Source organism: Chiloscyllium plagiosum, unplaced genomic scaffold (assembly GCF_037043375.1).
Source record: "Chiloscyllium plagiosum isolate Xiang-an unplaced genomic scaffold, Cpla_swu_hap1 HiC_scaffold_35, whole genome shotgun sequence".
Classification (NCBI taxonomy): domain Eukaryota; kingdom Metazoa; phylum Chordata; class Chondrichthyes; order Orectolobiformes; family Hemiscylliidae; genus Chiloscyllium; species Chiloscyllium plagiosum.
This window is the reverse complement of record NW_028270173.1, coordinates 43,993,446-44,007,068: the sequence shown is the minus strand read 5'-3', so window position 1 is coordinate 44,007,068 and position 13,623 is coordinate 43,993,446. Positions and strand designations below refer to the sequence as shown.

General features: G+C 42.1%; 1 pseudogene; it reads left to right on the top strand.

The window, feature by feature from the left end:
- Positions 1–946: 946 nt before the first annotated feature.
- LOC148140728 (uncharacterized) lies at positions 947–1,578 on the top strand (annotated as a pseudogene).
- Positions 1,579–13,623: the final 12,045 nt, after the last annotated feature.

Genomic DNA, 13,623 nt, shown 5'->3' with positions numbered 1-13,623 from the left:
TATCATTGATACATGTATTGAAGTACAGTTAAAATTGTTGGCTCGCCTGCTTTACAGCCAGACCATTCTGTACAAATGCATGAGGATAGCAACAGAATGCAGGATACAATGTGCCACCTGCTGAGATGATTCAGAGAGAGATCAGCACTAACACTAAAGAGGTCAATTCAAAAGTCTAGTAACGACAGGGGAAAAGCTGTTTTTTCAATGCAAACAAATTTCATATAAATTCGATGTGTTCTGCCTGATGGAAGAGGGTAAAACAGAGAATGACTAGAGAATGAGGTGCCTTGATTATGTTTCTGCTTTCCCAATGTATCAGGAAGTATTGGTGAAGTCAATGGGTAGGAAGATGGTTTACAAGATGAATTGGGTTGTGTTAACAAATCGATGATTTCTTTTGGTCTTGGGAAGAGCAGTTACCATATCATGCTGGGATGCAGACAAATAGAATGAGTGCGTGGGAAGTGAATGTAGAGCTGAAAGTAAACAAGTTCAGCAAGTATATTCTGTGGAAACTATAATTGTACAATTCAACTTCACTCTGTTCTCACACTGATACCTTTTATGATATCCTTTTTACAGGGCATTGGAAGAAGAGCATTTGCAGATGGGAAATTCAAACCAAATATCATATCAAGATCTGACAGCGTCGTTCAGTTCATCAGACCCCGCATGCCATCTACCTTTGAATGTGGAAGGAGTTAATCTTTGCTTGTTCGGTTTATGAGAAAAAAAATTCCTGAATGAATGTCACCGGAGAAGCACCAACACACACACACACTGAAGTGAGTCTATTCCAGTAGAATGACTGTGAAATAACGTTTTATAATTTATGCAGCCTCAAAAATAGCACTTACGATGCAGAGTGATTATTCAATTATTTTGTGTGTAAACGAGATTCAATTGATTATCCAAGTGAGAGAGATACAAGGACAGAGACACAATGGAGAAGCCTTGGAAATTTCGGGTCTATGGGAAAGGATTCAATTATCCAAACTGGAAAATCATTAACTTTGCCACACTGGAGAATGGAAATTCACCTGCTCTGTTTGTGGTAAAGGTTTCAATTACCCATCTGAACTGAAAAATCATCGATGCAGCCACACTGGGGAGAGGCCATTCACCTGCTCTGTATGTGGGAAAGGATTCGGTCAATTCTCGATCCTCCAGATACGTCAGCGGGTTCACACTGATGAGAGACCATGAACTTGCATTCATTGTGGGAAGGGAATCAGACAGTCACCTCATCTAATTGCACACCAGAGAATTCACACAATAGAAAGGCTGTATACATGCTCTATGTGTGGGAAGAGATTTACCCAAGTATCCCACCAGCTGACACACCAGCGCGTACTCATTGGCGAGCGGCCTTTTACCTGCCCTGTGTGTGAGAAGAGATTTACATGGTTTTTGACACATCAGCCGGTTCACACTGTAGAAAGGCCATTCATGTGCATTGTATGTGAGAAGCGATTGAATCGATCTTCTAATTTACAGAAAGACCAGCACGTTCACGTGAGATAGAAGGGGTTTGAGTTTTCTATTGTTGCTAATGTTAATCATGCACAAGACTGAATCAGATGAATTCAATCAGTACTTGTTTTGGATTCTGTTCATACTGGGACCTCTGTTTGGAATACCGAATCATTGGTTGTTTTCATACTCAGAACTTCAGTATCCCTTTCAGAAGCACTGTTCAACAGAGAAACAAGTCAACAGGAGATAGTCAGTGCTATTTTCAAAATGGAAAATGTCCAGTCTTAATACTTTGAACAGTAACAGGAAAAGTAGATAAAGGTAACACAGTGGATATAACATGTTTGTGTTTTTAAAAGGCCTTCAGTCAGTGAGAATATAATACATTCACGATGAAACTCAGAGCATGTGGAGTCAAAGGCCAGGTTTAAGTGACAGGAAGCTCTCTGCACACCAGAATATTCATGAAGGTGGGAAGTTTTGTTCCATATTGTTTGACCCGAGGAACGTTGTTACTTACTGCTTATGTAAGGGATTTCGACTTTTGAATCATAGATAAAAAATTTATAATTTAAAGATTAAATTAAAATGGAAGTAATGTTTGGTTTTAGTGAAGAGACGGTGATCTCGTTTTTCTAGAATAATTCACTGGTTTTAACGACATGTAAGTGCACAAATATGGTTTAGGACATTTGTGTTGAAATTGTGCAGCCTTTTAATAAGATCCTATCTGATCTGATTGCGACTCAAACTCTAAAATCCTGCTGGTAATCTTGGACTCTTGTAAGGAAAAGATCTCTTCTCTGGGACCTCCATTTCACTTTGGAGGAGAAATTTTAAAAATATTATGAACTCTTGAAGAAAAGAAATTCTCTCAACCTCTATTTGAAATGCGACACCTCTTGATTTTGAACTGCATGGTAATCTCTCTCATAAAATCAAAGAACTTTTCATCATCGTCTCTCAAGGCCCCTCAATTTGTTTGTTAAATACAGTAATAGAGTACATCCTGAGTTTATGTATTTTAGCAGAACAAATAAGTGACTCTGTCTTCACTTTTCTAACCTTCAAAAATTTTGGATATAATGCTGGAAAATAGCAATTGTGTGCAAAGCTTTTCCGTATATGAATTACCCACAGATCTGTGAAGATACCTGAATTGTGCAAACTTTATTCAGTTTTCTGAGAATTAAGACTCCAGCTTTAACAACTGAAAATATTTGAACCTTAATCATGATTTTGTTTTTGAAATTGGTGGAAGATTGTGTAATTATTTTGTCTATGGCAAATGATTTCCCCATTCAGCCCTGCTCTTAACACAATGTAGTGACATTTGACAGTAGGGGTTGATTCTGCTCATAGTACTTTGATTAAACACATCCAGGACTCTACTGTGATAATGAGCTGTGCACAAGATCTTGCATTCATACTGAATTTTATACATTGGCTCTGTGGCTCAAGATTCCATTTAATCATAGCACATAATTTCTGTTCACTTGATAAGAGAATTCAGTGGCAGTGCCAATATTTCCCGTGGAACAGCATTTTCCCTGTCTTTAGTATGGGAACCTCTTGTATTTTGTCAGTCAAAATGACGTTAGGTTTATGGAGTGTATAATGGGAAACAACAGTTGAGGGATTTTACAGCAGATGGAGTCATACAGCAAGGAACAGGTAATTCTACCAAAGTTGTCTCATCTGACCAGCTTTCTGAAACTGAACTAGTCCCATTTGATTGAATTTGGCCGACGTCCCACTAAAGCAATTCTATCCATGTAGCTGCTGAAATGTGTTTTAACTTTTGTAACTGTACCCGCCTCCACCACTTCCACTGCCACCTTGATCGACACACACTACTATCTGCATGAAAATTTGTCCCTTAGGTCCCTTTTAATTCTTTCCACTCACATTAAACGTATGCCTTGTAGGTTTGAGTCCCATATCGTGTCTATCCACCTTAGCTATGTTCTTCAATTGTATATAACTCGATATGATCACCTGTCGAGCTCCTACGCTCTTCAGGAAAACGTCCCAGCCTATTCAGCCTCTGCTTATAATTCAAGACTTCCAGTCTCAATAACATCCCTGTCAATCTTTTTTTTTTGCAACTGTCCAATTTAATAACATCCTTCCTTACAGTACTCCAAATATTGCCTCATCAATGTCTTTTACAGCTGTAACATGACATCTCAACTCCTGGACTGAAGACATTGCCGATGAAGGCATGGATGCCAAGTGCCATCTTCACCAGCCTTTCTACTTAAATCACCACTTCAAAGAAACTACGTCCAATCACCCCTAAGACTGATTTGACAACACTCCTCAGGGCCCAACCATTAACTGCAAGTCTGTCCTGGTAAGTCTTCACAAAATGCAATGTCAGAAATTAATGTGCATTGAACTTCATCTGCTATTCCTCTGCCCACTGCTCCAGTTAATCAAGATTCTGTTGTACTCTGAGATTATCTTCTTCATTGTCCACTGTACTGCCAATTATGGTGTCATCCACTAATTTACTAATCATGTCTCCTACATTCTCATCAAAATCGATAGGATAATTGATGAGCAACAACAAACACAGCATTGATCATTGTCGCACCCTACTGGTCACAGTCCTCAAGTCAAAACAACAATCTTCATTCTGTCTCCTACCATCAAATCAAGTTTGTATCTAACTGGCTATCTCTCCATGAATCCTTTGTGATCTAACCGTATTAATCTGGAATCTTGTCAAAGATGTCAGTAAACTCCATGCAGACAAATTCAAACGCTGTGCCTTCATCTAGATATTTTGTCACCTCTTCAAAAGAAACAGTCAAATGTTTGAGAAATGATTTCGGACATACAAAGCTATTGTGACTATTCCTAAATAGTCCTTGCTTTTCCAAATGCTTGCCAATGCCATCTCTAAGAATCCCCTATAATAACGTACAACCACTGACATTATGTTCACAAGTCTGCAGTGCCATAGTTTTTCCTTGCTAACTTTCTTTAAAAAATGACACAACATTAGCCACCCTGCGTGCTGTGGATCACCTGTGGATATTAAATATACAAATGTCTCTGGCAGGGGCCCAGTAATTTCTTAGTTCGTTTCCCGCATTGTCCTGAGATGCACGTGATGATGTTCAAGAATTTATCCGCCTTGATGCATTTTCTGACTTCCAGCAACTCCTGTTCTGCAATGTAGACTCTTTTCGTTAGCTCACTATTTATTCCCTAGAATTCCTTAATTTCCATATCTTTCTCCATGGTAAATACTGACAATAGTTATTCATTCAGGATTTTCGCTGTTTAATGTGGCATCCCACATAAACGACCTTATTGATCTTTAAGGGGTCTTATTATTTCCACGAAACACTTTTGCAAGGGTAGTCTCATGCAGCTGAACAATGTGGAGATGTATTGGAAGAGAATGGTGTGATGAATTATTTTAAAATCCGAAGACAGATTAAGGAACTGAATCAATTAAATGGCTCTGCTGATTTTGACAGCAGCTATTTTGGTACTGCAACAGGGATAGAAATGTAATTGAAAAGGATTGATTGTGGCTTTTTTGGGAAAGGGAGGTTCGAAAAAGTGATAAAGGTGAGGTGGAGGTTTGCAAGGATAGTTAGTTGGTGGCTTATTCTTTTGGAACATTTAAAATAGTGGCAGTTTTGGTGGTGAGAATGAGAGCACAGTTAACAAACTACAGCTGATGCAATGACTTTGCGTGGTCACCCAAGGAGCAGGAGAATCGAGGTTTCCAGCATAAGCTCTATATCAGGAATTTCTCAAGACAGGCTCATGCTCGTAACGTCAATTCTCCTGCTCCTGGTATGGTGCCTGACTGGCTGTGCTTTTCCAACACCACACTTCAACTTTTATACAACAAGGCTGGGAAGGCTTGGACATTTTTCACTGAAGTGTAGGAGATTGAGAGGCGACCTGACAGGAGTTTATAAAATGTTGAGACGTGTCGATAAAGGGAATGATGGTTGGCTGTCCTGAAGGATAGGGGATTTAAAGACTTGGTGACACATTTTTTAGGAGCGAGGTAAGAGAATTAAAAATGATATAAGAGGGAATTATTTATGTGCAGAAAATATGTGGAATGAACTTTCTGAGGAAGTGGTGGATGGTTGCACAATTATGATTAAATAACACGTGGATAGATATAGAAATAGGAATGATTTGGAAGGAAATGTTCTCGGAGCAAACAGGTGTGACTAGTTCAGTTTGGGATTACATTCGGCATGACTGTTTGGACTGAAGGGTGTTTCAATGGAGTGTATCTGTACTCTGTAGAATGCAGATGTGACAGGAAGTTATGGGAATATAAACATGAGATCGTGTCCAGGGATTTAATTATGTGCAATAGTTTAAGATGCAATTTCTTAAAGAGGCAAGCACATTTCATCTCAACAGAATATAGACAGGTACAGATGCAGAAAATGCTTGAGAAACATTTGAACTGTTTGAGTCTGGTGTGATTGAAATCAGTTGTGAAGAGTTGTTATTGGACTCAAAAATGTTTTCTCTTTCTCTCCAAATGCTGCCAGACATTTCTCCAGCATTCTCTTTCAGATTCAGAGAAATCACGGCATTTTGCAAATATTAGAGGATAGAGAATGCTCATGGTTTAATTGCCTCATGGAGCAACTGCAGGTGTTCCCAATCCCCACGCACCCTGGCCAACCATACCATCGCAGTTAGTCAGTTTGTAGATGTTTTGATTTCTTTTTGCACTTCAGGGAGGTCATCACACGATTGGTTAGGTTCTTTTTTAGAATATCGTCTACAGTTCTGACTACTTCCCATCGAAGGGATGTTCTGAAATTGGAACTTGTTCAGAAACGTTTTAGAAGAATTTTGTCAGAGTTGGAGGCTTTGAGCGATAGGAAGAGGCTGAATAAGCTGGGGCTGTTTTCCCTAGAGCGTCTGAGGTTGAGGCATGACATACAGAGGATTATAAAATCATGAGGGGCATGGATAGGGTAAATACACAGAGTCTTTTCCCTGGGGTGTGAGAGTCCAGAATTAGCGGGCATTGGGATCGGATGAGAGGGGAAAGATTTGAAAGGGACTCAAGAGGCAATGTTTTCAAGCCGAGGGTGGTGCATATAAGGAATGTTTCCAAAGGAAATTGTGGAAGCTGGCGCACCGGGCGGCATGGTGGCACAGTATTGAGCACTGCTGACTCATAGCGCCAGAGACCTGTGTTCAAATCCCGCCTCGGGTAACTGCCTGTGTGGAGATTGATCTCTCTAGCCGTGTCTGCGTGTGTTTCCTCCGGGTGCTCCGGTTTCCTCCCACAGTCCAAAAATGTGCACGTTCGGTGAATTGGCTACGCTAAATTGCCCCTAGTGTTAGGTGACAGGGTAAATGCAGGGAAATGGGTCTGGATGGGTTGCTCTTCGGAGGGTCAATGTGAACTTGTTGTGCCAAAGGGCCTGTTTCCACACTGTAATTAATCTTATGAATATGAATAGGTGGTATGATCTCAGTGCTGGCAAATGATTGGCATGGATGAGTCTGTTCCCGCGTTGTTTGGTTCTGTGATCCTACAAATTCCGCGGTGTGGGGAGTCCAGACAAGTGACAAATCAAGTATTAATTGAAAGCAAAACGGGGAATGTTAGTCGGCGGAGTCACCATGAGCGTCTCCTGGATTCCGTGGAGTAGCCACATTCAGGGTTTTTCTGTTGGTCTCAGACAGCCCCAGGCCCAGAGCCCAGGCTGCCCCTGGATACCAGTGGTGATCTCCACTAAAATCAAGAAAATACTGTGAAGTTGACAATATCTTGAGAGAACTGATGTGGTGACTGTGGGGAGAGTTGGAGATAAAGGGGGATGCAGGGCCATGGTGCTGAAATGGGGATAAGTGAAGACAGGTGGAGGGGATGACCTGGTTGGTCAATGGGAGGAATGGATCCAGTTGGCGGCAGGGAGCAGTGACAGTGAGGCGCAGGGGCTGAGAAGGGAGTTGAACGATGGGGAGGGAGGTTATTTGAAGTTGGAGAATGCAATGTTGAGTCTTCAGGGCTGGATTGTGCCCAGGCGGAAGATAATGTTTTGTTCCTCCAATAGGTGTTTTGGTTTGTTTCGGCAATGGAGGAGGCCAAGGATAGTCATGTTTGAAAGGGAGTAGTTCGGGGAATTGAATTGGGTGGTGACTGGTATGTCCAGCTGGCCCCTGCGGACCTGGCTGTGATACTCGATGAGTCATTGCCACAGTTTCTAATCGGTTTCTCTGATGTAGAGAAGACCACATTGGGAGTACCTGATGCAATAAGCTAGGTTGGAAGAGAGGTTGGTGAACATCTGTCTTACCTGAAAGGACTCTTTTGGGCCCTGGGTGGAGGTGAGGTGGGTGGTGTGCTTGTAGGTTTTGCATTTTTTCTGGGTGCAAGGCAAGGTTCTTGGGGTTCAGTGACGGGGGTGGCATGAACCAAGAACTATGAAAGGGAACAGACCTTGTGGAAGGCAGAGTGGGTTGGGGAGGGCAAAATGTTCGTTATGGTGGTGCCTTGGAGTTGTCCCAAGTGTTTGATGATGATGTGTTAGATGCGGACTCTGGTGGGATAGTAGGTGGAAGCAAGGGGTCTCTGTCCTTACTGTGCTGTGAGGCAGATTTTAGAGTGGTGGTATAGGGAATGGATGTGGTGTGGCAGAGGGCTTTCTGGAAGATGGAGGGAGGAAAGCAATTGCTCAAAATAGCTGCTCATCTAGGATGCTCGCGAGTGGAATGTCTACTCATTCAAGCAGATGTGGCAGAGTGGGGGTAATTGGGCAAATAGTGATTTTGCAGGTTGCTGGGTGGAGGAGGTGCAGTCCAGTTAGTTATGGGAGTCTGTAGGTCTGTAGTAGATGCCCATCTTCAGGCTGTTGCCAGAGATGGTAATGTTGAATTAAAGGAAGGGGAGGGAGGCGGCTGAGGTGGACCAACTGAATTTGAGAGTGGGGTGAAAGTTGTGGGTGAGGTCGATAATCTTCTCTCGTTCAGGCTGGGCGTAGGACACTGCCCTGGTGCATTGCTTGATGTAATGGTGAAAGATTTGAGGGACTGTTCGATATGGCCAACAAAGATGCAGGCATAGCTGGGATCTATCCGAGTACCTATGGACACATTCTTGATTTGTAGGAAATGGGAGCAGTTGATGGAAATATTATTAAGGGTGAGGACCAGTTTAGTGAGGTGGAGGAGGGTGTTGGTGGAGGGGGACTGCTGGGTCTATTGGATTGGAAGAAGCAGAGGGCATGGTGGACTTTCTTGTGGAGTATAGACGTGCATTGTAACTGCACATCCATTGGACAGAGAAAGCGCTGTGGACCGGGAAACTGGAAGTTGTTGTAGCTATGAAGGGTGTGGATGGTGTCACGGATGTCAGTGGGAAATGCCAGAACTTGGGGTAAGAGGATGGATTCACAGTAGGACAAGATGAGTTCGGTGGGGTAGTAGCATGCGAGATAATTGGCCAGCCAGTTTAGTTAGGCTTGTGGATGTTGGGGAGCAGGTGGAAATGCCAGGGAGTGACTGGGGCGGTGGGGTGGGACTATAAATTTGCAGGCAGTACAAGGGAGACCTTCAGAGGCAGTGAGGGCTCGGATGGTGTCTTGGATTTGGCCATAATGGGTTGCAGTGGTACAGGGGGAAGTGGGAGGTATGGTATGGTGTTGGAGAGTTGCCATTTGGCCTCTTCGATTTGAAGGTCTATCCTACAGACTACCACCAGTCACCTGGTTTGATGGTGAACCAGGTTTTGTAGTGGAGCGAGTGGAGTGCTGCACGTTCAGAGGATTGCTATTTCGCCTTATTCAGCTGTGTTCGTGCAGAGATTGACGACCTCAGGTGCTGCAGAGTCAAGAGTCGACAAAGTGTACCTCTGGAAAATATACAGCAGGATGCTGCCTGACCTGCTGTACTTATTCCAGCCCCATACTTTATCGACTCATATGTGTCATGTGTGTTCATCCCTCCTTATCTCTCTCCAGCTTTTCTGTTCCCTCTGTGTCAATGTTCAATGTGTTCTTCCCTGTAAAACCTTATCTATTGTGCTCTTCCCTGCATGCCCATCAGAGAACTGGAATATAAGTCCCTGAGATAACATCGAGCTGAATGCAACCGAAGATTCTTGGAATGAAATCCGGACGTTCCTGGATGCTTTTTAACTTTGCATGTCTGTGTCTTTTCTTTCCCCTTCCTTTTGTTTTGTTTTGATTTCGCTTATGGATCTGTGAAATGTCAATCGAAGTAAGTGAATAGATAATCGAGCATTCATCCTCTTACACACTATTATATGTAATTTGCTCTAACCTGCAATGAAAAGGATAGATTTATATTGTCAGGCAGCAGTGAAAACGTTGATTTTAAATTGACGAATGTTTGTTTTCTCTTAATATTTTGATACAATAATACCTACGCATCAATAATCAAAGCACCCGACGCCTTGCCGGGAATCCAACCCGGTCTGGAGCGTTGAAAGCACCGAATCCTAACCACTAAACCACCAGGGAATGTTGTCTCATATGCTGCCAATTGGTAAAGATAAATGCATATTGCATATTTCTGAGTATAATTTATTTCTGTGGAATGGCTACAAATTCATCTTATGATTTCCACTTTCATAGGACTCTTTTGCATATATTTCGAATTATTGCTTTCGGATCGGCTGCATCACATTTCATTCAAAACAATTTTGTTACTTATTTATTTTTGACAATCTTTTCAATTGATACTCAATTCAGATGCACTCATGTATTTAGAGGAACTCATTCACACCGCAATCCGTTTACAAAACGATTAACCATAAATATTTATACGTTTGGAACTTGATGCAATCCAATTCCGGTGTGTTGCAGTATCCAGATTAATGATACATTCAAGTTATTGTTATTGGATGCACGAGGCGATGCCAATTTGATTCCAACAGGTTTATTTGAAACTGCAAGCTTTCGGAGCCCCTGTTCCCCCCGTAGGCAGTTAGTGAGAGAGGATGCATCCAGCACAGAATTTAAAAGTAAAAGATAAAAGGGTCAAACCACTTAAGCGAATGTACCAACCAAATCGAAGAGGCTGTTAAGTTTGTAATCCGTTACAATGGAGATGCAGGTTTCGGTTAAGTAATATGTAAATCCCAGAATTTATTTTAAGACACTGTCCCAAGATCTCTCCACCCAAATTTAGGGTGACATCTCAGGCAAGACAATGCATTTTAGCTATGGCGTCACATTTCATGTGTGGCGAAACTGAGGACTGCAGATTCTGTAGTTTAGAGTCGAGAGTGTGGTGCTGGAAAAGTCCAGGAGGTCAGGCAGCGTCCAAAGAACAGGAGATTCGACGTTTCAGGGAAGTCTGTTTGTATCTGAACCAGAAGTTAAACTGGTTATATTTCCAAAGAAGATTTTTTAAAGGCCACCTTGACTGTATACAAATCGTGTGCTTTTTGAATAAAATAAAATGTATCTGCATATACAAATTCACTCCAAATAGTTATGTGTGTGTGTGCGCGGGGATGTGCGTGTGTGTGAGAGAGAGCGTGTGTGAGCGAGATTGCGTGGTTGTTTGAGTCAGAGAGGGAGAGTGTGTGTGGGTGTGCTCCAGTTTTCAGTGTTTGTATGTGTGTGCCTGAGTTAGTGTGGACGTGAGGGTGAGGGATTACAGAATATCTTCGTGAGAGAGTATGAGTTCGACCGTGTGTGTTTGAGAAAGGGTCTCTGCGTGTGTGCGTGTGTGTGTGAGAGAGTGTGTGTGTGTCCATGTGTATGACTGTCTGCGTGTGTGTGTGTGTGTGCATGCTTATGAATAGTTTGGTGTGGTCACCTGTTGTTGCATGTGCCGAAGTTTGCCGTGGGCGGTGTTTACTTGTATATCGGAGGGAGAATTTGGGTGATTGTTTTCCTGCCAGAATCATACAACACAGAAAATGCCTATTGAATATGTAGCCAATTTTTCTTCAGGCGAATACAATAGAGGAAAAAAACTTATGGTGCTGTATTCGTTGGAGCAAAATGGCACCTTCGGCATGATACATCCCAAATCACTTCAATCGAAAATATCGACAGGCTTCAAACCCGCGCGGGGAAACTCTGATCGATTTCTCTTCCGCCGCCTTCACCACTCAGCCATGACCAAATGAACCCAATGACCTTCAGCCGTGTCTTTCTCTAGTTATGCACGTAAATCTCTTTTGGTTCTTTTTTGAAGTGTTCTCCTGCCGCTGAGCAACAATTATATCAAGCTGCATCGGTATCACCTTCCAGATGGAAGGATCCCATTAATTCGATTCTGCCCATGAGCAAAACTTCCGAGGGGAGTCATCCGAAAGTGAAAATGTACGTCATTGAATGAGAGAACATTCATTTATCTAAGTTGCCAATGTTAGTCTTCTTTCAAGCAGTCTTCTTGAATATTTGTATCTTGCTTCCTTTAACATTTAATGAATTACAAAGAACGCCCGTCGGTGAGTGAAACAACAGCAAGAGAAGGGAAGGAGAAGGTAAAGAGGGAGGAGATTGAATAAAAATGAAGTTGGAGGTGATGGAATTGGCTTTCAACCTCGCCACGGATCAGAGGTGAGGGAAGACTAAATTTTCTGATGGTCAATTGAAAAATTTAATGATCACATGATTGAACAACTGGTGACATTAATCTGTGCGCGATAAACATGAGGGAAGCAAAAGCGTGGTGATTGTCTGATTGACTGCTTTGCACCGAGACAGAGTGAAATTCGTATGAATGATAATCATTGACAACACTTTTTTCCTGGTCGAGGCCGTCAGTGAGCAGCCATAAGTTCTGGTATAACGAAGGCACATTTTAATTGCGATCTGTTCGTGCTATATCTCCGACAAGCTTGGATGGCGCATTTATTTTTAACATTATAATATCTTCTCGTAGCATTTAAACAAAAAATCATGAGAACGTAAACCAAAGTGGCAACCTCCTCATCGCGGAATTGAACCCCGGTACCCCGCGCGATAGGCAGGAATACTAGCCACTATATTAACGGCAGAATGCTCGTGATTCATTTTGTTAATATAGTACGAAACAAGTAAAAACACAAAATGTTCTGCTGCTTGATTTTGGCATGCAATATTTTCATGAAATCAGAATAATAATTTAGACGGCGAAGGAAGGAAGGAGTTACAACAAATGGACATGATCAGGGACAATTGGGTAAAGGTGGTCTACATTCATCTTAGCAGCAGGTACTTTCGTGTGTGCAATAAGGCTGAGACGTCGCAAAATGCCCTGTTTGTCGGAGGAGAAAACTTGAAGCTCCAGATGCCTGAATGAGAGTCGAAAAAAAGACAATCACAGGAAAGTCAGAAGGGGCAAATGGCACGGACTGTTCCAAGGATCCGAGCTTCGATACAAAGTCTAGAAGGCAGTTAGGATGGACGGAAAATTGATTGAGTCAAAGTAAGATCCCCGAGAATTTTACTGCTTCAGCAATTCATGCTCCTTTATTGTTGGTCAAGAATTGTGAATATTAAAATACTTCGACCGAAGGTCTGCTGACACTATCGAACAACAACCGTTGATAAGTTAAGTTGCGTTCAACATTGACGATGAAAAACGACATGTGATTGATGAGTTTTGGCATTACCAGGCATGGAACATTAGCTGGCCGTGTAATACTTGCCGGAAGGACATTTTGCCAAAGGTTGGGGAATAGTTAGCTGAGGGGGAGGTGGGGAACGGATAAAGGCAAGTGGGACTAGTCTATTCAGTCGAGAATTATTTCGGAAAATTAACGAAAGAGTTCGAACAAGAAAAATAAAAAAAAACGATTGTGCAGAACTAGCACTAGCACAAAATTTGTATTGATGCATTAAAGGTGGAGTTTGATGGAGGAGAGTTAGCTAAGAAAGTTGAAAGAGTTGATTGAGTCAGGATTAAACTTGGAGGCACAGAGTTTACGAGCAGGAAGTTATGCTGGATCTGTAAGAAACATTGTTGAGAACGAAGCTAGAATATTGCATGCAGTTCTGGAATACACATTGCATGAGGTAAATGATAGAAATGGAAATATTGCAGGGGTGATGGATCAGGTCATGGACTGGGCGAGAGAGTTTCAGTGATAAAGAGAGATTGGATAAACGAGAGTTATCTTCTGTAGAGCACGGGACATGCTTAAGATGCATAAAATAGTAAGGG